The 23,106-nt window shown below is 41.2% G+C and overlaps 1 long non-coding RNA gene across 1 annotated transcript in view; it reads left to right on the forward strand.

The window, feature by feature from the left end:
- LOC139752016 (uncharacterized) overlaps nucleotides 1-23,106 on the forward strand; it is a 135,745-nt gene that overhangs the window by 97,941 nt on the left and 14,698 nt on the right. The window contains exon 2 of the long non-coding RNA XR_011713465.1: nucleotides 15,999-16,113. This is a non-coding gene — a long non-coding RNA (uncharacterized lncRNA). The remainder of the gene's footprint in view (nucleotides 1-15,998; nucleotides 16,114-23,106) is intronic.

Consider the following 23,106-nt stretch of genomic DNA (forward strand, 5'->3'; position numbering starts at 1 on the left):
CCCCAATCTGAGCCTTCGATGAGGATGAACACTCCCCGCGTGACTCCTCCTTCTGTTTCCCATTTTAGAAAGTTAAAAAATACAAGGAGGGGAGGATTTCTGGCCTCTCGCTCCCGTCCCCTCTAGTCGCCTTCTACGATACGCGAGGAAGTATTCTTTCACCCCTATCCACAGGGATAATATACATATATTTACATATATATATACATACACATACATACGCACATACACACACACACACACATATACATATATATACATATGAAAAATGTAAGAAATAATTTAGAAAACTGAAACTTCCAGCTTGAAATGAAATGTGTGGAAATAAAAAGAGCGTGGTTGAGAGAGCAGAAGAGGGTGTTTTGAAGTAGTTTGGGCACATGGAGAGGATGAGTGAGGAAAGATTGACCAAGAGGATATATGTGTCGGAGGTGGAGGGAACAAGGAGAAGAGGGAGACGAAATTGGAGGTGGAAAGATGGAGTGAAAAAGATTTTGTGTGATCGGGGCCTGAACATGCAGGAGGGTGAAAGGAGGGCAAGGAATAGAGTGAATTGGAGCGATGTGGTATACCGGGGTTGACGTGCTGTCAGTGGATTGAAGCAAGGCATGTGAAGCGTCTGGGGTAAACCATGGAAAGCTGTGTAGGTATGTATATTTGCGTGTGTGGATGTATGTATATACATGTGTATGGGGGGGGGACATTTCTTTCGTCTGTTTCCTTGCGCTACCTCGCAAACGCGGGAGACAGCGACAAAGTATAATAATAATAATAATAATAATAATATATATGTGTGTGTGTGTGTGTGTGTACATGTAGGAAGAGAGGAAAGTGATTGGTCCTCATTGAATGTAGGTTTCCGGCAGGGGTGTGTGATGTCTTCTTGGTTGTTAAATTTGTTTATGGATGGGGTTGTTAGGGAGGTGAATGCAATAGTTTTGGAAAGAGAGGCAAGTATGCGGTCTGTTGTGGATGAGAGAGCTTGGGAAGTGAGTCAGTTGTTGTTCGCTGATGATATAGCGCTGGTGGCTGATTCATGTGAGACACTGCAGAAGCTGGTGACTGAGTTTGGTAAAGTGTGTGAAAGAAGAAAGTTGAGAGTAAATGTGAATAAGAGTAAGGTTATTAGGTACAGTAGGGTTGAGGGTCAAGTAAATTGGGAGGTAATAATGGAGAGAAACTGGAGGAAGTGAAGTGTTTTAGATATCTGGGAGTGGATTTGGCAGTGGATGGAACCATGGAAGCGGAAGTGAATCATAAGGTGGGGTAGGGGGTGAAAATTCTGGGAGCCTTGAACAATGTGTGGAAGTCGAAAGCATTATCTTGGAAAGCAAAAATGGCTATGTTTGAAGGAATAGTGGTTCCAACAATGTTGTATGGTTGCGAGGTGTTGGCTATGGATAGAGTTGTGCGGAGGAGGGTGGATATGCTGGAAATGAGATGTTTGAGGACAATATGTGGCGTGAGATGGTTTGATCGAGTAAGTAATAATAGGGTAAGAGAGATGTGTGGTAATAAAAAGAGTGTGGTTGAGAGAGCACAAGAGGGTGTTTTGAAATGGTTTGGGCACATGGAGAGAATGAGTGAGGTATATATTTGTCAGAGGTGGAGGGAATGAGGAGAAGTGGGAGACCAAATTGGAGGTGGAAAGATGGAGTGAAAAAGATTTTGAGTGATCGGGGCCTGACCAGGCAGGAGGGTGAAAGGCGTGCAAGGAATAGAGTGAATTGGAACGATTTGGTATACAGGGGTCGACGTGCTATCAATGGATTGAACCAGGGCATGTGAAGCATCTGGGGTAAACCATGGAAAGTTCTGTGGGGCCGAGATGTGGGAAGGGAGCTGTGGTTTCGGTGCATTATTACATGAGAACTAGAGACTGAGTGTAAACGAATGTGGCCTTTGTTGTATTTTCCTAGCACTACCTCGCACACATGAGGGGAGGGTGTTGTTATTCCATGTGTGGTGGGATGGCGATGGGAATGAATAAAGGCAGACAGTATGAATTATGTACATGTGTATATATGTATATGTCTGTGTGTGTATATATATGTATACATTGAGATGTATAGGTATGTATATGTGCTGTGTGTGGATGTGTATGTATATACATGTGTATGGGGGAGGGTTGGGCCTTTCTTTCGTCTTTTTCCTTGTGCTACGTCGCTAATGCGGGAGACAGCGACAAAGCAAAATAAATTGATAAAATAAAATATATATGACAACTTTCCCTGGGGATAGAGGAGAAATATCCCTGGGGATAGGGGAGAATACTTCCCACGCATTCCTCACGTGTTGTAGAAGGCGAATAAAGGGGATGGGAGCGGGGGGCTGCAAGCCCTCCCCTCCTTGTATTTTTAACTTTCTAAAAGGGGAACAGTAGAAGGAATCACGTAGGGGCTCAGATTGGGGTGTCTAAATGTGTGTGGATGTAACCAAGATGAGAAAAAAGGAGAGATAGGTAGTATTTTTGATGAAAGGAACCTGGATGTTTTGGCTCTGAGTGAAACGAAGCTCAAGGGTAAAGGGGAAGAGTGGTTTAGGAATGTCTTGGGAGTAAAGTCAGGGGTTAGTATGAGGACAAGAGCAAGGGAAGGAGTAGTACTACTCCTGAAACAGGAGTGGTGGGATTATCTGATAGAGTGTAAGAAAGTAAACTCTAGATTGATATGGGTAAAACTGAAAGTGGATGTTGAGAGGTGGGTGATTATTGGTACATATGCACCTGCGCATGAGAAGAAAGATCATGAGAGGGAAGTGTTTTGGAGCAGCTGAATGAGTGTGTTAGTAGTTTTGATGCACGAGACTGGGTTATAGTGATGGGTGATTTGAATGCAAAGGTGAGTAATGTGGCATTTGAAGGAATGATTGGTGTACTTGGGGTGTTCAGTGTTGTAAACGGAAATGGTGAAGAGCTTTTAGATTTATGTGCTGACAAAGGACTGGTGATTGTAAATACCTTGTTTAAAAGAGAGATATACATAAGTATACGTATATAAGTAGGAGAGATGGCCAGAGAGCATTATTGGATTACGTGTTAATTGATAGGCGCGCGAAAGAGAGACTTTTGGATGTTAATGTGCTGGGAGGTGCAACTGGAGGGATGTCTGATCATTATCTTGTGGAGGCAAAGGTGAAGATTTGTATGGGTTTTCAGAAAAGAAGAGAGAATGTTGGGATGAAGAGAGTGGTAAGAGTAAGTGAGCTTGGGAAGGAGAATTGTGTGAGGAAGTACCAGGAGAGACTGAGTACAAAATGGAAAAAGGTGAGAACAAAGGACGTAAGGGAGTGGGGGAGGAATGGGATGTATTTAGGGAAGCAGTGATGGCTTGTGCAAAAGATGCCTGTGGCATGAGAAGTGCGGGAGGTGGGATGATTAGAAAGGGTAGTGAGTGGTGGGATGAAGAAGTAAGGTTATTAATGAAAGAGAAGAGAGAGGCATTTGGATGATTTTTGCAGGGAAATAATGCAAATGACTGGGAAATGTATAAAAGAAAGAGGCAGGAGGTCAAGAGAAAGGTGCAAGAGGCAAAAAAGAGGGCAAATGAGAGTTGGGGTGAGAGAGTATCATTAGATTTTAGGGAGAATTAAAAAAATGCGTTCGAAGAAGGTAAATAAAGTGTGTAAGACAAGGGAACATTTGGGAACATCAGTAAAGGGGGCAAATGGGGAGGTGATAAGAAGCAGTGGTGATGTGAGAAGGAGATGAAGTGAGTATTTTGAAGGTTTGTTGAATGTGTTTGATGATAGAGTGGCAGATATAGGGTGTTTTGGTCGAGGTGGTGTGCCAAGTGAGAGTTTGGGAGAATGATATGGTAAATAGAGAAGAGGTAGTAAAAGCTTTGGGGATGATGAATGCTGGCAAGGCAGCAGGTTTGGATGGTATTGCTGTGGAATTTATCAAAAAAGGTGGTGACTGTATTGTTGACTAGTTGGTAAGGTTATTTAATGTCTGTATGACTCATGGTGAGGTTCCTGAAGATTGGCGGAATGCTTTCATAGTGCCATTGTACAAAGGCAAAGGGGATAAGAGTGAGTGCTCAAATTACAGAGGTATAAGTTTGTTGAGTATTCCTGGGAACTTATATGGGAGGGTATTGATTGAGAGGGTGAAGGCATGTACAGAGCATCAGATTGGGGAAGAGCAGTGTGGTTTCAGAAGTGGTAGAGTATGTATGGATCAGGTGTTTGCTTTGAAGAATGTATGTAATGGATACTTAGAAAAGCAAATGGATTTGTATGTAGCATTTATGGATCTGGAGAAGGCATATGATAGAGTTGATAGAGATGCTCTGTGGAAGGTATTAAGAATATATGGTGTGGGAGGCAAATTGTTAGAAGCAGTGAAAAGTTTTTATCGAGGATGTAAGGCATGTGTACGTGTAGGAAGAGAGGAAAGTGATTGGTTCTCAGTGAATGTAGGTTTGCGGTAGGGGTGTGTGATGTCTCCATGGTTGTTTATTTCATTTATGGATGGGGTTGTTAGGGAGGTGAATGCAAGAGTTTTGGAAAGAGGGGCAAGTATGCAGTGTGTTTTAGATGAGAGAGCTTGGGAAGGGAGTCAGTTGTTGTTCACTGATGATACAGCACTGGTGGCTGATTCATGTGAGAAACTGCAGAAGCTGGTGACTGAGTTTGGTAAAGTGTGTGAAAGAAGAAAGTTGAGAGTAAATGTGAATAAGAGCAAGGTTATTAGATACAGTACAGCTCAGGGACAAGTCAATTGGGAGGTAAGTTTGAATGAAGAAAAACTGGAGGAAGTGAAGTGTTTTAGATATCTGGGAGTGGATTTGGCAGCGGATGAAACCATGGAAGCGGAAGTGAATCATAGGGTGGGGGAGGGGGCGAAAGTTCTGGGAGCGTTGAAGAATGTGTGGAAGTCGAGAACATTATCTCGTAAAGCAAGAATGGGTATGTTTGAAGGAATAGTGGTTCCAACGATGTTATATGGTTGTGAGGCATAAGCTATAGAGTTCTGCAGAGGAGGGTGGATGTGCTGGAAATGAGATGTTTGAGGACAATATGTGGTGTGAGGAGGTTTGATTGAGTAAGGAATAATAGGGTAAGAGAGATGTGATAAAAAGAGTGTGGTTGAGAGAGCAGAAGAGGGTGTTTTGAAATGGTTTGGTCACATGGAGAGAATGAGTGAGGAAAGATTGACCAAGGGGATATATGTGTTAGAGGTGGAGGGAACAATGAGATGTGGGAGACCAGATTGGAGGTGGAAAGATGGAGTGAAAAAGATTTTGAGTGATCGGGGCCTGAACATGCAGGAGGGTGAAAGGCGTACAAGAAATAGAGTGAATTGGAACGATGTGGTATACCGGGCCTGATGTGTTGTCAATGGATTGAACCAGGGCATGTAAAGCATGTGGGGTATACCATGGAAAGTTTTTTATGGGACCTGGATGTGGAAAGAGAGCTGTGGTTTTGTTGCATTATTACATGACAGCTAGAGACTGAGGGTGAACGAATGTGGCCTTTGTTGTATTTTCCTCGCGCTACCTCGCGTACATGTGAGGTGAGGGGGATGTTCTTTCATGTGTGGCGGGATGGCGATGGGAATGCATATGCCCAGGTGCATAAGCACCAATAATCACCCACCTCTCTCCATCAACTTTCAGTTTTACCCATATTAATCGAGAATTTACTTTCTTACACTCTATCACATACTCCCACAACTCCTGTTTCAGGAGTATTGCTACTCCTTCCCTTGCTCTTGTCCTCTCACTAACCCCTGACTTTACTCCCCAGACATTCCCAAACCACTCTTCCCCTTTACCCTTGAGCTTCGTTTCACTCAGAGCCAAAACATCCAGGTTCCTTTCCTCAAACATACTACCTATCTCTCCTTTTTTCACATCTTGGTTACATCCACACACATTTAGGCACCCCACTCTGAGCCTTCGAGGAGGATGAGCACTCCCCGCGTGACTCCTTCTTCTGTTTCCCATTTTAGAAAGTTAATACAAGGAGGGGAGGATTTCTGGCCCCCCGCTCCCGTCCCCTCTAGTCGCTTTCTACGACACGCGAGGAATACGTGGGAAGTATTCTTTCACCCCTATCCCCAGGGATAATATACATATATGTATACATATACACATACACACACATACACATACATACGCACATATACACACACACACACACATACATATATATACATATGAAAAATGTAAGAAACAATTTAGAAAACTGAAACTTCTAGCTTGAAATGAATGAAAAAAAATATATATATATATATATATATATATATATATATATATATATATATATATATATATATATATATATATATATATATGTGTGTGTGTGTGTGTGTGTGTGTAGCATTTATGGATCTGGTGAAGGCATATGATAGAGTTGATAGAGATGCTCTGTGGAAGGTATTAAGAATTTATGGTGATGGGAGGCAAGTTGTTTGAAGCAGTGAAAAGTTTCTATCGAGGATGTAAGGCATGTGCACGAGTAGGAAGAGAGGAAAGATATTGGTTCTTAGTGAATGTCGGTTTGTGGTAGGGGTGCACGATGTCTCTATGGTTGTTTAATTTGTTTATGGATGGGGTTGTTAGGGAGGTGAATGCAAGAGTTTTGGAGAGAGGGGCAAGTATGCAGTGTGTTTTGGATGAGAGAGCTTGGGAAGTGAGTCAGTTGTTGTTCACTGATGATACAGCGCTGGTGGCTGATTCGGGTGAGAAACTGCAGAAATCGGTGACTGAGTTTGGGAAAGTGTGTGAAAGAAGAAAGCTTAGAGTAAATGTGAATAAGAGCAAAGTTATTAGGTACAGTAGGGTTGAGGGACAAGTCAATTGGGAGGTACGTTTGAATGGAGAATAACTGGAGGAAGTGAAGTGTTTTAGATAAATCGGAGTGGATTTGACAGTGGATGGAACCATGGAAGCAGAAGTGAGTCATAGGGTGGGGGAGGGGGTGAAAGTTCTTGGAGCGTTGAATAAAGCGTGGAAGGCGAGAACGTTATCTTGGAAAGCAAAAATTGGTATTTTTTAAGTCATTGTGGTTCCAACAGTGTTATATGGTTGTAAGGCGTGGGCGATAGATAGAGTTGTGTGGAGGAGGGTGGATGTGTTGGAAATGAGATGTTTGAGGACAATATGTGGTTTGAGGTTGTTTGATCGAGTAAGTAATGAAAGGGTAATGGTGATGTGTGGTAATATAAAGAGTTTGGTTGAGAGAGCAGAAGAGGATATTTTGAAATGGTTTGGCAACATGGAGAGAATGAGTGAGGAAATATTGACAAAGAGGATATATATGTTAGAGGTGGCGGGAACGAGGAGAAGTGGGAGACCAAATTGGAGGTGGAAAGATGGAGTGAAAAAGATTTTGAGTGATCGGGGCATGAACATGCAGGAGGGTGAAAGGCGGGCAAGGAATAGAGTAAATTGGATCGATGTGGTATACCGGGGTCGACGTGCTGTCAATGGATTGAATCAGGGCATGTGAAGTGTCTGGAGTAAACCATTGAAAGTTCTGTGGGTCCTGGATGTGGAAAGGGAGATATGGTTTTGAGCATTATTGCATGACAGCTAGAGACTGAGTGTGAATGAATGGGGCCTTTGTTGTCTTTTTCCTAGCGCTACCCCGCACACATGAGGGGGGAGGGGGATGTTATTCCATGTGTGGCGAGGTGGCGATGGGAATGACTAAAGGCAGACAGTGTGAATTGTGTGCATGTGTATATATGTATGTGTCAGTGTGTGTATATATATGTGTACATTGAGATATATGGGTATGGATATTTGCATGTGTGGACGTCTATGTATATACATGTGTATGTGGGTGGGTTGGGCCATTTCTTTTGTCTGTTTCCTTGCGCTACCTTGCAAACGCGGGAGACAGCGACAAAGCAAAATAAATAAAATGAATAAATAAATATTATCCCTGGGGATAGGGAGAAAGAATACTTCCCACGTATTCCCTACATGTCGTAGAAGGCGACTAGAAGGGGAGGGAGCGCGGGGCTGCAAATCCTCCCCTCTCATTCTTTTTTTTTTAATTTTCCAAAACAAGGAACAGAGAAGGGAGCCAGGTGAGGTTATTCCCTCAAAGGCCCAGTCCTCTGTTCTTAACGCTAGCTTGCTAACACTGGAAATGGCGAATAGTTTAAAAAAAAGTATATATATATATATATATATATATATATATATATATATATATATATATATATATATATATATATATATATTTTTTTTTTTGCTTTGTCGCTGTCTCCCGCGTTTGCGAGGTAGCGCAAGGAAAGAGACGAAAGAAATGGCCCAACCCACCCCCATACACATGCCTTGATTCAATCCACTGACAGCACGTCAACCCCGGTATACCACATCGCTCCAATTCACTCTATTCTTTGCCCTCCTTTCACCCTCCTGCATGTTCAGGCCCCGATCACACAAAATCTTTTTCACTCCATCTTTCCACCTCCAATTTGGTCTCCCTCTTCTCCTCGTTCCCTCCACCTCCGACACATATATCCTCTTGGTCAATCTTTCCTCACTCATTCTCTCCATGTGACGAAACCATTTCAAAACACCCTCTTCTGCTCTCTCAACCATGCTCTTTTTATTTCCACACATCTCTCTTACCCTTACGTTACTTACTTGATCAAACCACCTCACACCACACATTGTCCTCAAACATCTCATTTCCAGCACATCCATCCTCCTGCGCGCAACTCTATCCATAGTCCACGCCTCGCAACCATACAACATTGTTGGGACCACTATTCCTTCAAACATACCCATTTTTGCTTTCCGAGATAATGTTCTCGACTTCCACACATTCTTCAAGGCTCCCAGAATTTTCACCCCCTCCCCCACCCTATGATCCACTTCTGCTTCCATGGTTCCATCCGCTGCCAGATCCACTCCCAGATATCTAAAACACTTCACTTCCTCCAGTTTTTCTCCATTCAAACTCACCTCCCAATTGAATTGACCCTCAACCCTACTGTACCTAATAACCTTGCTCTTATTCACATTTACTCTTAACTTTCTTCTTTCACACACTTTACCAAACTCAGTCACCAGCTTCTGCAGTTTCACACATGAATCAGCCACCAGCGCTGTGTCATCAGCGAACAACAACTGACTCACTTCCCAAGCTCTCTCATCCCCAACAGACTTCATACTTGCCCCTCTTTCCAAAACTCTTGCATTTACCTCCCTAACAACCCCATCCATAAACAAATTAAACAACCATGGAGACATCACACACCCCTGCCGCAAACCTACATTCACTGAGAACCAATCACTTTCCTCTCTTCCTACACGTACACATGCCTTACATCCTCGATAAAAACTTTTCACTGCTTCTGACAACTTTCCTCCCACACCATATATTCTTAATACCTTCCACAGAGCATCTCTATCAACTCTATCATATGCCTTCTCCAGATCCATAAATGCTACATACAAATCCATTTGCTTTTCTAAGTATTTCTCACATACATTCTTCAAAGCAAACACCTGATCCACATATCCTCTACCACTTCTGAAACCACACTGCTCTTCCCCAATCTGATGCTCTGTACATGCCTTCACCCTCTCAATCAATACCCTCCCATATAATTTGCCAGGAATACTCAACAAACTTATACCTCTGTAATTTGAGCACTCACTCTTATCCCCTTTGCCTTTGTACAATGGCACTATGCACGCATTCCGCCAATCCTCAGGCACCTCACCATGAGTCATACATACATTAAATAACCTTACCAACTAGTCAACAATACAGTCACCCCCTTTTTTAATAAATTCCACTGCAATACCATCCAAACCTGCTGCCTTGCCGGCTTTCATCTTCCGCAAAGCTTTCACTACCTCTTCTCTGTTTACCAAATCATTTTCCCTAACCCTCTCACTTTGCACACCACCTCGACCAAAACACCCTATATCTGCCACTCTATCATCAAACACATTCAACAAACCTTCGAAATACTCACTCCATCTCCTTCTCACATCACCACTACTTGTTATCACCTCCCCATTTGCGCCCTTCACTGAAGTTCCCATTTGCTCCCTTGTCTTACGCACTTTATTTACCTCCTTCCAGAACATCTTTTTATTCTCCCTAAAATTTAAGGATACTCTCTCACCCCAACTCTCATTTGCCCTTTTTTTCACCTCTTGCACCTTTCTCTTGACCTCCTGTCTCTTTCTTTTATACGTCTCCCACTCAATTGCATTTTTTCCCTGCAAAAATCGTCCAAATGCCTCTCTCTTCTCTTTCACTAATACTCTTACTTCTTCATCCCACCACTCACTACCCTTTCTAATCAACCCACCTCCCACTCTTCTCATGCCACAAGCATCTTTTGCACAATCCATCACTGATTCCCTAAATACATCCCATTCCTCCCCCACTCCCCTTACTTCCATTGTTCTCACCTTTTTCCATTCTGTACTCAGTCTCTCGTGGTACTTCCTCACACAAGTCTCCTTCCCAAGCTCACTTACTCTCACCACCCTCTTCACCCCAACATTCACTCTTCTTTTCTGAAAACCCATACAAATCTTCACCTTAGCCTCCACAAGATAATGATCAGACATCCCTCCAGTTGCACCTCTCAGCACATTAACATCCAAAAGTCTCTCTTTCGCGCGCCTGTCGATTAACACGTAATCCAATAACGCTCTCTGGCCATCTCTCCTACTTACATAAGTATACTTATGTATATCTCGCTTTTTAAACCAGGTATTCCCAATCATCAGTCCTTTTTCAGCACATAAATCTACAAGCTCTTCACCATTTCCATTTACAACACTGAACACCCCATGTATACCAATTATTCCCTCAACTGCCACATTACTCACCTTTGCATTCAAATCACCCAACACTATAACCCGGTCTCCTGCATCAAAACCACTAACACACTCATTCAGCTGCTCCCAAAACACTTGCCTCTCATGATCTTTCTTCTCATGCCCAGGTGCATATGCACCAATAATCACCCATCTCTCTCTATCAACTTTCAGTTTTACCCATATTAATCGAGAATTTACTTTCTTACATTCTATCACATACTTCCACAACTCCTGTTTCAGGAGTACTGCTACTCCTTCCCTTGCTCTTGTCCTCTCACTAACCCCTGACTTTACTCCCAAGACATTCCCAAACCACTCTTCCCCTTTACCCTTGAGCTTCGTTTCACTCAGATCCAAAACATCCAGGTTCCTTTCCTCAAACATACTATAAATATATATATTTGTATATATATTTTTTATTTTTTATTTTGCTTTGTCGCTGTTTCCCGCGTTTGCGAGGTAGCGCAAGGAAACAGACGAAAGAAATGTCCCAACCCACCCCAATACACATGTATATACATACACGTCCACACACGCAAAATATACATACCTATACATCTCAGTGTACACATATATATACACACACAGACATATACATATATACACATGTACATAATTCATACTGTCTGAGTTTATTTATTCCCATCACCACCTCGACACACATGGAATAACATCCCCCTCCCCCCCCATGTGTGCGAGGTAGCGCTAGGAAAAGACAACAAAGGCCCCATTCGTTCACACTCAGTCTCTAGCTGTCATGTAATAATGCCCGAAACCACAGCTCCCTTTCCACATCCAGGCCCCACAGAACTTTCCATGGTTTACCCCAGACGCTTCACATGCCCTGATTCAATTCATTGACAGCACGTCGACCCTGGTATACCACATCGACCCAATTTACTGTATTCCTTGCCCGCCTTTCATCCTCCTGCATGTTCAGGCCCCGATCACTCAAAATCTTTTTCACTCCATCTTTCCACCTCCAATTTGGTCTCCCACTTCTCCTCGTTCCCTCCACCTCCGACACATATATCCTCTCTTGGTCAATCTTTCCTCACTCATTCTCTCCATGTGCCCAAACCATTTCAAAACATTCTCTTCCGCTATTTGAACCACGCTCTTTTTATTTCCACACATCTCTCTTACCCTTACATTACTTACTTGATCTGACAAACTTTGTATTCTTTTTAGGAACCCTTATAAGTTGATATAACCCCCTTTACTTTTCACTTCCCTCATTACCTTTGCATCATCCACGAATATATCTAGGTAGCATGCAAATAATTCATATAGTTCAAGAAGAGCAGTGGTCTCAGAACAGAACCATCTGGTCACTTTGACCCATTTATGGGAGGCTCTTTAGACAATCATCCTCTCTCCCCCTTCACTGAGATGTATGAATGGCTAGTTTAAAATGAAAGGCATATGTTCATATGTATGTGAGTAATAAGATAATAAGTGAGCATTATTGGATTACATACTACTTGATCGGTGTGCATAAGAGAGAGTCTTGTATGTGAATGTGCTGAGAGGCACAGCTAGTCATATGTGTGATCATTATGTACCTGGTGGAGGCAAGGGTGAAGATTTGTATAGAGGTTTTTGGAGAAGAAGATAGAATATTGTTGAGAAGAGGGTGGTGAAAGTATGTGTTTTATGAAGAGGCTTGTGTGAAGAAATACTAGGAAAGATTGAGCATGGAATGGCAAAAGGTGAGAGTGAATAAAGCTAGTGGATTGGATGAGGAATGGGAGGTATTTAGGAGAGCAGTTTTGGCACGTGTGAGAGAAGTGTGTTTTATGTGAAAGGGGGAAAATAGGCAGATAAGAAACTGCAGAGCGATGGGACAATGAAAGTAAAGTTGCTAGTGAAAGAGAAAATGGTATATGGCTAATACATACATGGAAGGAGTGCAAATGGCTAGGAGATGCACAAGAGAAAGTGGCAGTAAGTCAAGAGGAAGGTACAGGGGCTGAAAAAAAGGGCAAATTAGGATTGGGTCAGTGAGTATCTGTAGATCTCAGGGAGAATAAGATGTTTTGGTTGGAGGTTGATTGTGAGTGGAAGATTAAAAGAACAAAAAGGAACATTGGTGAAGAGGGCAAATGGGCAAGTGGTAACACGTTGTGATAAGATGAGAGGATGGAGTAAGTTTTGAGAGATTGTTGAATGTGTTTGATGATGGAGTGGGAGATGTGGGCTGAGAGAGTCTTAGATAGTGGTTTGGTGAATAGAGAAAAGTGATGAAAGCTTTTTGTAAGATGAAATTTAGTAAGGTGGTTTGAATGGATGGTACTGCAGTTGAATATCTTAAGAAAGGGATGACTGTGTTGGTGATTGGCTAGTAAGGATTTTATTGTGTTTATGGATCATGGTGAGGTGTGTGAGGACTGGCACAATGCATGTATAGTGCTGTGGTGTAATGGCAAAAGGAACAAAATTGGGTGTACAAAGTAGAGATATAAGTGTGTTGAGTGTATTTGATAATTTGTATGAGAGAGAAGTGTTTGATAGGGTGAAGATATGTACAGAGGATCAGACTGGGGAGGATTAGTGTGGTGTCAGGAGTAGTAGTGTTTGTGTGAATCAGATTTTTGCTTTAGATAATGTGTTAGAAATACTTAGAGGAACAGAAGGATTTGTATGTTGCATTTATTGATATGGATAAAGCATATGATATGGTTGATAGAGAAGCCATGTTTAAGGTCTTACTAACGTATGGTGTGGAATCTGAGAAGTTTTTATCAAGGGTAGAGAGGAGAATGAGTGGTTCCAAGAGAAGTTTGGTCTGCAGCAGGGGTGTGTGATGCCACCATGGCTCTAAATTTAAGACTCTTGGAGAGAGGGGTGAATATGCAGTCTTTGGGGGTGAGGGTTCTTAGGAAAAGAGTCAGTTGTTGTTTGCTAATGACATATGCTAATGACATATCGCTGTTGATAGATTCAAGTGAGAAACTGCAGAAGTTTGTGACTGAGTTTGGAAGAGAGTATGAAGGGAAGAATTTGGGAGTAAATGTGAATAAAAACAAGTTTATAAGGTTTGGCAAGACAGAGAGATAGGTTAGTTGGAGTGTGCATTTGAATGGAGAAAATTTAGAGAATGTTGAGTGTTTAGATCCATGGGAGTGGATATGGCAGCATATGGAAACATGGAAGTCATTGGGTGGGTAAGGGGGCAAAGTTTCTGGGAGCAATGAGGATATGTAATACGAGAGGCTGTTATTTTGGAGTGCAAAAGTGGATGTGTTTGAGGATGTAGTAATCCAAATGATTTTTGGAAGCAAGGCATGAACTATAGATGAGAATGTGTGGATGTGTTGGAAATGAAATGTTTGAGGACAATATGTGGGATGAGATAGTTTGATCAAGTAAATAGATAAATGGTAAGAGAAAGGTGTGGTAAGTATGGTTGAGGAGTTGAAGAGGGTGCGTTAGAATACTTTAGACTTATGGAGAGAATGAGGGAGGAGAGATTAACAAAAAGGATATCTTTGTCAGAAGTAGAGGTGACAAGGAGAAGGGGAGACCAAATGAGAGATGGAAGGATGAAATGAAAAATATTTCAAGTAACTGGAGCCTGAGCATGCAGGAGGGTAAAAGGCATGTGAGGGATAGAGTTAATTGGAGTGATGTGTTGATTTTGTGTCAGTTGACTGAACCAGGCATGTGTAGCAGCTAGAGGAAACCACAGAAAGGTTTGTGAGGTCTGGTTATGAATAGGAGGATGCAGTTTCAGTTCATTACACATGATAGCTAGAGAATGGATATGAGTGAATGAGGCCTTTTCTTTGTTCTTAGTGCTATCTTGCTAATACAGGAAACAGCAAATAAATGTGAAAAGATATATGAGCATTACTGGGCTCTGCTTGTATGTGATTTTGCCCCAAGTGAAAATTCTTCATTCAGATTGTGTCATTGTCACTGTAGATGAAAAGGAATAGTCTTGTTAAGGAACTTCAGATTTGAAAAGAGTACATCAATTTTCAGGTACTAGATGTAGTGCAGCCTTGAAGCTACAGGGGCTCTTTAGGAGTTCTTTGGTTACATAAATAAATAGAAATTATATATTTATTTTTCATTCTTTTTATTATTGCCTCTGGACCCTTGTTAAGAAAAGGTGTTGGTATTACCCAAGACCTCTTTTCTAAGGGCTCCTGCAGCCCAAGGCTGTGCAATGTTTAATAGCATTTAAATGATTGACTTCTTTGGAATGAGAAGTTCTTAGATGAGACATAGACACTGATGAATAGGTATCATAAGTGGCAAATGAATTTTGATATCCATAAGTGCAAAGGTTTACATATTGGTAGTAGAAATGAAAAGGCAAGCTACGGTATGAATTTTCTTGAACTGTAAAGGGAAAATGAGGAAAAAGTGTGGGTGTAATAATCTCTGGTGACCTAAAACCAAGTAAGCAGTGCACAGAAGTAGTGAAAAGAGTAAGCAAAATTGTTTTTCTAAGTAGAACCTTCAAATTTAAGCCTTGGGAATCATCCTTACTCTTTACAGTTCATTAATTTTATCCACATCTTGAATATTGTGTTCATATTTTGGTCACCCTACCTTAAAAAAGACTTAGACAGAATGGAAAGAGTACAGCATGGAGCTACCAAGATGATTCCTGGACTAAGAAACAGATTTTACAAGATTAAATGACTTGAATCTGTTTAGCTTAGAAAAGAGAAGGTTAAGAGGTGATCAAATACAAGTACTCAAAATGATCAACGGCTTTGATAATCTTGCTCTATCAAATTACTTCAGACTTGATTTGTCTGATTTTAGTCATAGGATTTGTGTCTCAGCATGGGAATCATCTTGGTGGTTTGACACCATACTCTTTCCATTCTGCCTATGTCTTTTTTTTCAGGTAAGGTTACCAAATTGAACACAATATTCAAGATGGGAATGGACTAATGAATGACAACCAGAGAATGAATGTAAGTGCATGCACCCCTTCTTCACTTATTCCTGGCCTTACTTTGCTAACATGGGAAATGGCAAACAAGTATGAATTTTTTTTAATGATCATCCATCACTACAACACTACAAACTCCATTTCACTTTACAACACTACAAACTCCATTTCACTTTACTTTATGACCCTTTGTGTCCATGATACAACTCCCATAAATAAAACACCAAGCTCTGATTACTCAATTGTCCTGCACTTTCTGCACATAGATTTGCACACAACATTGCAACACATAATGACCTATGGTCCTGACTGGTGGATGTGGCCAGCTTCCTGATGATTGCAAGATCTTCGCAAAGATAGAAGGGACTCCTAGGGCAGCAAGTAAGTAATGGAGGATGTTGATGGAGTTTGCCTGCCAGTGGTTACATTGTGAGTGGGAAGTCACCTTCAGTGAGGTTGTGTTCTTGACAATGGGTAGATGGGAATACAGTCTTCTTGAGGACCTTCTTGCTCTAAAGGAACCCCATGATATCCCTGTTCCTATGTGGATTACAGCCTTAGAGCTGCATGATCCCCATAAGCATTTACCCATAGCTTTATAATGATAACAGTGGAATAAAGACAGGTGTTTTAACCAGATACATACAGGAAGTAGTGTTTGAATGGTTGTGTAGAATATTAACAAATAGGGCAAAAGGCTGCTTATGTTGAATACAAAAACATTTTATCATTGGGGTCTTATCTTCGTATATCATTAACACTTGATGTTATTTGATACGGAGTTACACAGAATTTGGTGCCTGAGATATTAGGCCTCTTTTAGGTAAATTTTGGTTGCTGATTCTAAATATGCCATCAGTTTTTCTTTATCAGCTCTGGTCATCAAGATATATACCCCTAATTGCTATGCATACAACCGATTGGGCACAAGGATTGATGACTACAAATCACTAATTGTTGCCTTTTTGATTAAAAAATACCTTCATACAAGTAGAATTTGTTTATTTATGATTAAATTACATCCATAGAATAAGATAATGGTGAAACAAGCATAGAAAGTTGGATATCATTGATACAATGTTCATTTACTCAGACATCTCACTAAAGTTGCTTTTCAAAGACCTCTTGCAGTGAGCTGCCCTGGGACAATCATGTTGAATGGTCCATCAGTAAACCACCATCATATGGGTATCCCAGTGTCCCAGGTATCTTTCTTCCATGGTTCTTAAATCTTGGTGGAATCATTCACCCTGTTCCTCACTCAGGTCACCAAGGTTTCTACGTATGTAGTCAAAGCAGTCCCCTTCTTTGTTCAAAGCCTTCACATACTGTTACATTAAACCTAGTTTGATGTGCAGCAGTGGTAAAATGATCTTATCTCTGTTAACCAAGGGTTCTGCAATTACATTCTTTTCTCCAACCACCATGTTTTCTCTCAGAGGCCATTGTTTTCTCACCCAGTGCTCATACTTAGCTCTAGCATCCCAGAGACAGATAAAGTAGGGATACTTGTTGTATCTACTGTGGTGATCTAGGGGAAAAGTCACCATCTTAAGAACCACACAGATTAACCATTGGTGATCATGGTATGATATCTTCTGTAAGACCAGGGTGATTGTTTCCTGCTGTTCAGTCATCTTAGTTGAGTGACCAATTGGGAGTGATCCATATTTGTTGCTATTGTGTACAAGCACACATTTTAAGCTCTGCTTAGAACTATCTATGCTCATGAGAGGTACATCTCTTGATAAGTGCAGTATCTCAAAAACTAGAGCTGCTAGAAGGAAATGAAGGCCATGTCCTTATTCCGTGGCATAAATATACCGAGAACCATGTCTAAAATCTGAGGCACCAAAGAAAATTTTAAAATTTGTTCCCCTGTAATTATTTCATCAATATTAGATATATAAGGCTCCACTATTGTCCGCTCTATGAACATGATAAGCGTTCTGTTTGATATCTTGAGGAAAATCAGAGTAGAGCTTTCTAACCCTGGTGAGGGAGCACTATTCTTTCTCACCCTTTGTTACCTGTTTGGTCAAGGAAGCTGCAACATATTTGTTTTAGGCCTGTCTTCAGCCAAACAGAGACTTTCACAGAGATGTCATCAACCTGCTTCGTTTCAGTCATTAGCAGCACAGAATTCAATTGGATATTGTACAGTCAGGGCGCCTGCTGGCACCAAACTAGCTTGTTTTCTTCCCATGGATTAATATGGTTTTTTCTCTATTTCTATTTATCATCTTACAAAGAAGTACAGGGAGGCGACTAAAAGTACATATGCTCTGTTACTTATGATGTGAAGGAATGATTCTAGATGACTTTACCATTTCTTTCAAACTCCTCAGAGAAGGAAGAATCTTTGTCTATCTAAGTCCAACTCTGCTGAAGGCATAGATACCTTTTCAAGACTGATCTGGGTCTTGAGATAGATTCCCTGTGTAATAGCTCTTTGCAAGGTGGGTATTAACCCCTGAATTTCTGAAAATTCTGGAGTCTGACAGTTGATGTGTTTGCTGAAAAGAATTCTAGAGTGGAATTGAGAATATCAGCCACTATTTCAAGGAAAATTTTAGGGCATCCCTAACTTTGCTATCACCAGTACATTGTAGAGATTATGGGTAAGGATGTCAAAGAGCTTGCAGTAGGACCAGTTTTTTTATAAACACTTTCTGCAGCAAAAGATGAATAATGTCTTTTATAACACCCACATTGTAACAATTTAAAAATGTTGACTTCACAGGCCTACAGTTCAATAACTAGACAATACTCTTTGACTCAAAGGATGCTTATTGGCACATTGTAACACCTGAATGTGGGACTTTTAGGCACTTGGGACACAGATGGCTTTTTTTTATTTAAGAGTAATTTTGGCCTTGTTCTGAAAACTAACATCCTCCAAATTGATAATATTGGCTTACCTCATCAACTTCCTGGTGATTTCAACTTCAGTGGAGGAATGTGTGAGAGACAGTTACTTCCAGACCTGAACACCTTTCAAAAAGCAGCATTTATCATCCATCCAGAGAAGTACTGAATTTTTCCCAGCTAGAACTTTACATGGATAATGATAGGTTGCAACACTTAGACTGGCTGTCCATGCCGTCCTTTGGGATAATGTTTGGGAATGCAGTTACATTATTGTCCCAGACCTAGTTGACATCAGGTATATCAGTTTTTGGGAAGACTCAGCTTGGGAGCCCTGTGCAACGACATGGCAAGGCTGCAGGCCGAAGGTTACCTGTTGGGTAAACAAATTCTTTCCTGCAGAAAGCAATCTTCCAAGAGCACTTTCTTAGGAACATCTCAGAGCCATAGTTTGATATACCACTGTAGAAGACTTCCAAATAGAGACTACCAGCGACTTTTGTGGTGATTTGGATGGATACAGTGAATCAAAGATGGGGCTTTTGTTCTTTACAGATTGATGTAGATATGGGCCCTTGGATGGAAGTACAGTAGTCCTTATACCTAGTTCACTATTTGCATCAATCCCCATGTATGTTGATTAAAAAAATGTCACCAAAGTATTATGCCACAGTTTCTTTTTATAAAAATAAAGTGTTTTCCATATAATTCAGAAAGTTTCAAAATGTGCTGAAAATACTTATGCTGTGTGCCCTTTGGTATTTTGGTGTCCCATGAGTGGTCATCAGTCCAGTTGCTTGGCCATGTCAACACTGTGAAAACTTGCCATGTTGTGTCCTTTGCAACCGTAAACTGCCTAAACCTGTATATCATGTCTAGAAAATGGCCAGCACGTATGCCTGTGAGGATCTCAGTGAAGATGGCATGGAAATCAATCAGCTTGGAGGTGAAAATAAATGTGTTAAGATGCTTTGATGCTGGCAAACATTTAGCAGACATTGGCTTTGTGCTGACCCTACCCCACACCACACTGAGGATGATTCATGCCAATGCTGATAAAGCATGTGCTTGAATGTAACCCTATCAAATTCTACTGGAATAATGAAAAGAAGAGATCAGGTTAAGGACAGCATGGAGAGAATGCTGTGCGATTAGATGAAGATCAGGCATAACTGATTATGCTAAGTTTGTTGATTCAAGAGAAGGCCAAGTCATTGTTATTGGACTTAAAACACAGGGATGAACGAGAGGGTTCTAGCCCAAGCAGAGAAATATTTACAGTGAACCATAGTTGGTTGGAATGGTTTGAGAAGTGTTCAAACCTTCATTACATTAAGTGCATGGGAGAGGTACTGAATGTGGATCAGATGGTAGTACAGCATTTTCCCATACCAAGTTTTCTTTTCAGACAAAACTTGGTCTGAACTGGAAACTTATGCCATCCTAAACCTCCATATTGCAAGAAGAAATGACAGCTTCAGGATTTAAAGCAGCTAAGGATCAACTGACTTTTCTTCTTGGTAGCAGTGCTGCAGGTGATGTTAGCTTTAAGCTTTTTTAAAACACTGCCCAGACAATCATTAGGGCTCACACGGTAAATTCTATGAATAAACTCCCTATCATTTGGCAACTTAATAAGAGAGCCTGAGTAATTGTGCCTTTGTTCTGGGATTGGATAATCTGATTTTCACCTTGTCCATTAAGGATTACTGTGCACAGAAAAACATGCATAGTAAAGGTTTGCTTATCCTGTACAATGCACCTGGACAACCAGATACCTTGGATGTGGTTGATAATGTGGAAGTTGTATTTGTACTGTTGTACACAGCATCACTGTTGCAGCCAATGGACCAGGGTGTGATTACTACATGTATGGCTTATTACTTAGGTTGCACCATGAGCCAGCTGATTACTGAAACAGATGCAAAGATAAGGGAATTCTGGTATCCAGAAACGGATACAAAAATAAGAGAATTCTGGTGTCCATTTAACATCAAAACAACCCTTGGTATTATAGGTGCATCCTTGGGTGAAATACGTCAGCAACAATGAATGCAATGTGCAAGAAAATCTAGCATGTGTGCATAATTTCTTAAATTTGATATTGTAACTGAAATTTGATATGAAACTTAGACTGGCAGTAGGGGCAGGATTTTATAACATGGGTGAAGTTTTTGCAGAAGATTTACCTGATGCACACAGAAAAGACATCTAATAGATCTGGTTCAGCCAGAGCAACAAAGAGCAAGGGAAGAGGAAAGGAATAATTTGGCTGAAACACTACCCTTTAAGCAACTGAATACAAAATGACTGTCAGGTCATTTAGTAATTTTGATGCAAGTGCTAGCAGCTGTGTTTGAAGATTATCCCAATATAGAATGTTGCTCAACATTTCTAAGGGGGTTTAGAAAAACCTTATTGTTGCCACAAAAGACTCTACCTATGGAAAAGAAGAGGGCTCTCCAGGCAAGTGTAATAGGGTTCTCATATTCATATCATGGACCAAGGCACATGCTCACCTGGCATAAGTTGAATGGTGTGTGCACTGTAGGCTGGTTGGCCATACGTGGCAGCACAAACAAAGGAAGAATAATTGAAGCTGCTTGGAGGCTTCAGTAACCCACTAGTAATTACCTATTTGTACTGTATGGGGAAAAATTTTTTCAGTCTTGCAGCCCCCTCATCTCTTGAACACTTTCTACTGTCATATTTTTTTTTTTTTTCTTTTTGCTTTGTCGCCGTCTCCCGCGTTTGCGAGGTAGCGCAAGGAAACAGACGAAAGAAATGGCCCAACCCACCCCCATACACATGTATATACATACGTCCACACACGCAAATATACATACCTACACAGCTTTCCATGGTTTACCCCAGACGCTTCACATGCCCTGATTCAATCCACTGACAGCACGTCAACCCCGGTATACCACATCGCTCCAATTCACTCTATTCCTTGCCCTCCTTTCACCCTCCTGCATGTTCAGGCCCCTGATCACACAAAATCTTTTTCACTCCATCTTTCCACCTCCAATTTGGTCTCCCTCTTCTCCTTGTTCCCTCCACCTCTGACACATATATCCTCTTGGTCAGTCTTTCCTCACTCATTCTCTCCATGTGCCCAAACCATTTCAAAACACCCTCTTCTGCTCTCTCAACCACGCTCTTTTTATTTCCACACATCTCTCTTACCCTTACGTTACTTACTCGATCAAACCACCTCACACCACACATTGTCCTCAAACATCTCATTTCCAGCACATCCATCCTCCTGCGCACCACTCTATCCATAGCCCACGCCTCGCAACCATACAACATTGTTGGAACCACTATTCCTTCAAACATACCCATTTTTGCTTTCCGAGATAATGTTCTCGACTTCCACACATTCTTCAAGGCTCCCAGAATTTTCGCCCCCTCCCCCACCCTATGATCCACTTCCGCTTCCATGGTTCCATCCGCTGCCAGATCCACTCCCAGATATCTAAAACACTTCACTTCCTCCAGTTTTTCTCCATTCAAACTCACCTCCTAATTGACTTGACCCTCAACCCTACTGTACCTAATAACCTTGCTCTTATTCACATTTACTCTTAACTTTCTTCTTTCACACACTTTACCAAACTCAGTCACCAGCTTCTGCAGTTTCTCACATGAATCAGCCACCAGCGCTGTATCATCAGCGAACAACAACTGACTCACTTCCCAAGCTCTCTCATCCCCAACAGACTTCATACTTGCCCCTCTTTCCAAAACTCTTGCATTCACCTCCCTAACAACCCCATCCATAAACAAATTAAACAACCATGGAGACATCACACACCCCTGCCGCAAACCTACATTCACTGAGAACCAATCACTTTCCTCTCTTCCTACACGTACACATGCCTTACATCCTCGATAAAAACTTTTCACTGCTTCTAACACTTGCCTCCCACACCATATATTCTTAATACCTTCCATACAACCTCTTAAATTTGAATATGCTGCCTGCATTAGCCATGTGCTCAGTCAATCTTTGATTCATCCATCACTATTATACTGTAAAAGTATCTTTCTTTCCCAATTTACAAGGTATTTACTTCGTGTCTAACTTGTTATGCTCTCTGTTTGCTGTATCTTTACATTTCTCAGATCTTTCCAGTGTCCACTTTCTTGGTCTCTTTTCAAATCTAAAAGGTTATCCCTCATCCTTCTTTCTTCCAAGATGGGTAGATTTATAGCCATCAGCCTTTCTGTGTAAATTATCTCTCTTAATTCTGGTACCATCTTTGTTACCCTCCTCTGGACCTTCTGTCTGAGCTCTTTGTGCCTCTGTAGGTGTAGTGACTAAACCTGAGGAGCAAATTCTAGTTTTGACCTTCTATAGGAAATGAATAGCTTTCTAGATACAGTATTGTGTAATTAATGTATTTTAAAGCTATTCTGATATTTGCCAGTAGACAGTTTGCCTCCTTTTCTCATAATATGGGAATCATATGACAGGTTTGGGATGATGTCTGCTCCTAA

The sequence above is a fragment of the Panulirus ornatus genome, chromosome 12 (genome assembly GCF_036320965.1).
Source record: "Panulirus ornatus isolate Po-2019 chromosome 12, ASM3632096v1, whole genome shotgun sequence".
Taxonomy (NCBI): domain Eukaryota; kingdom Metazoa; phylum Arthropoda; class Malacostraca; order Decapoda; family Palinuridae; genus Panulirus; species Panulirus ornatus.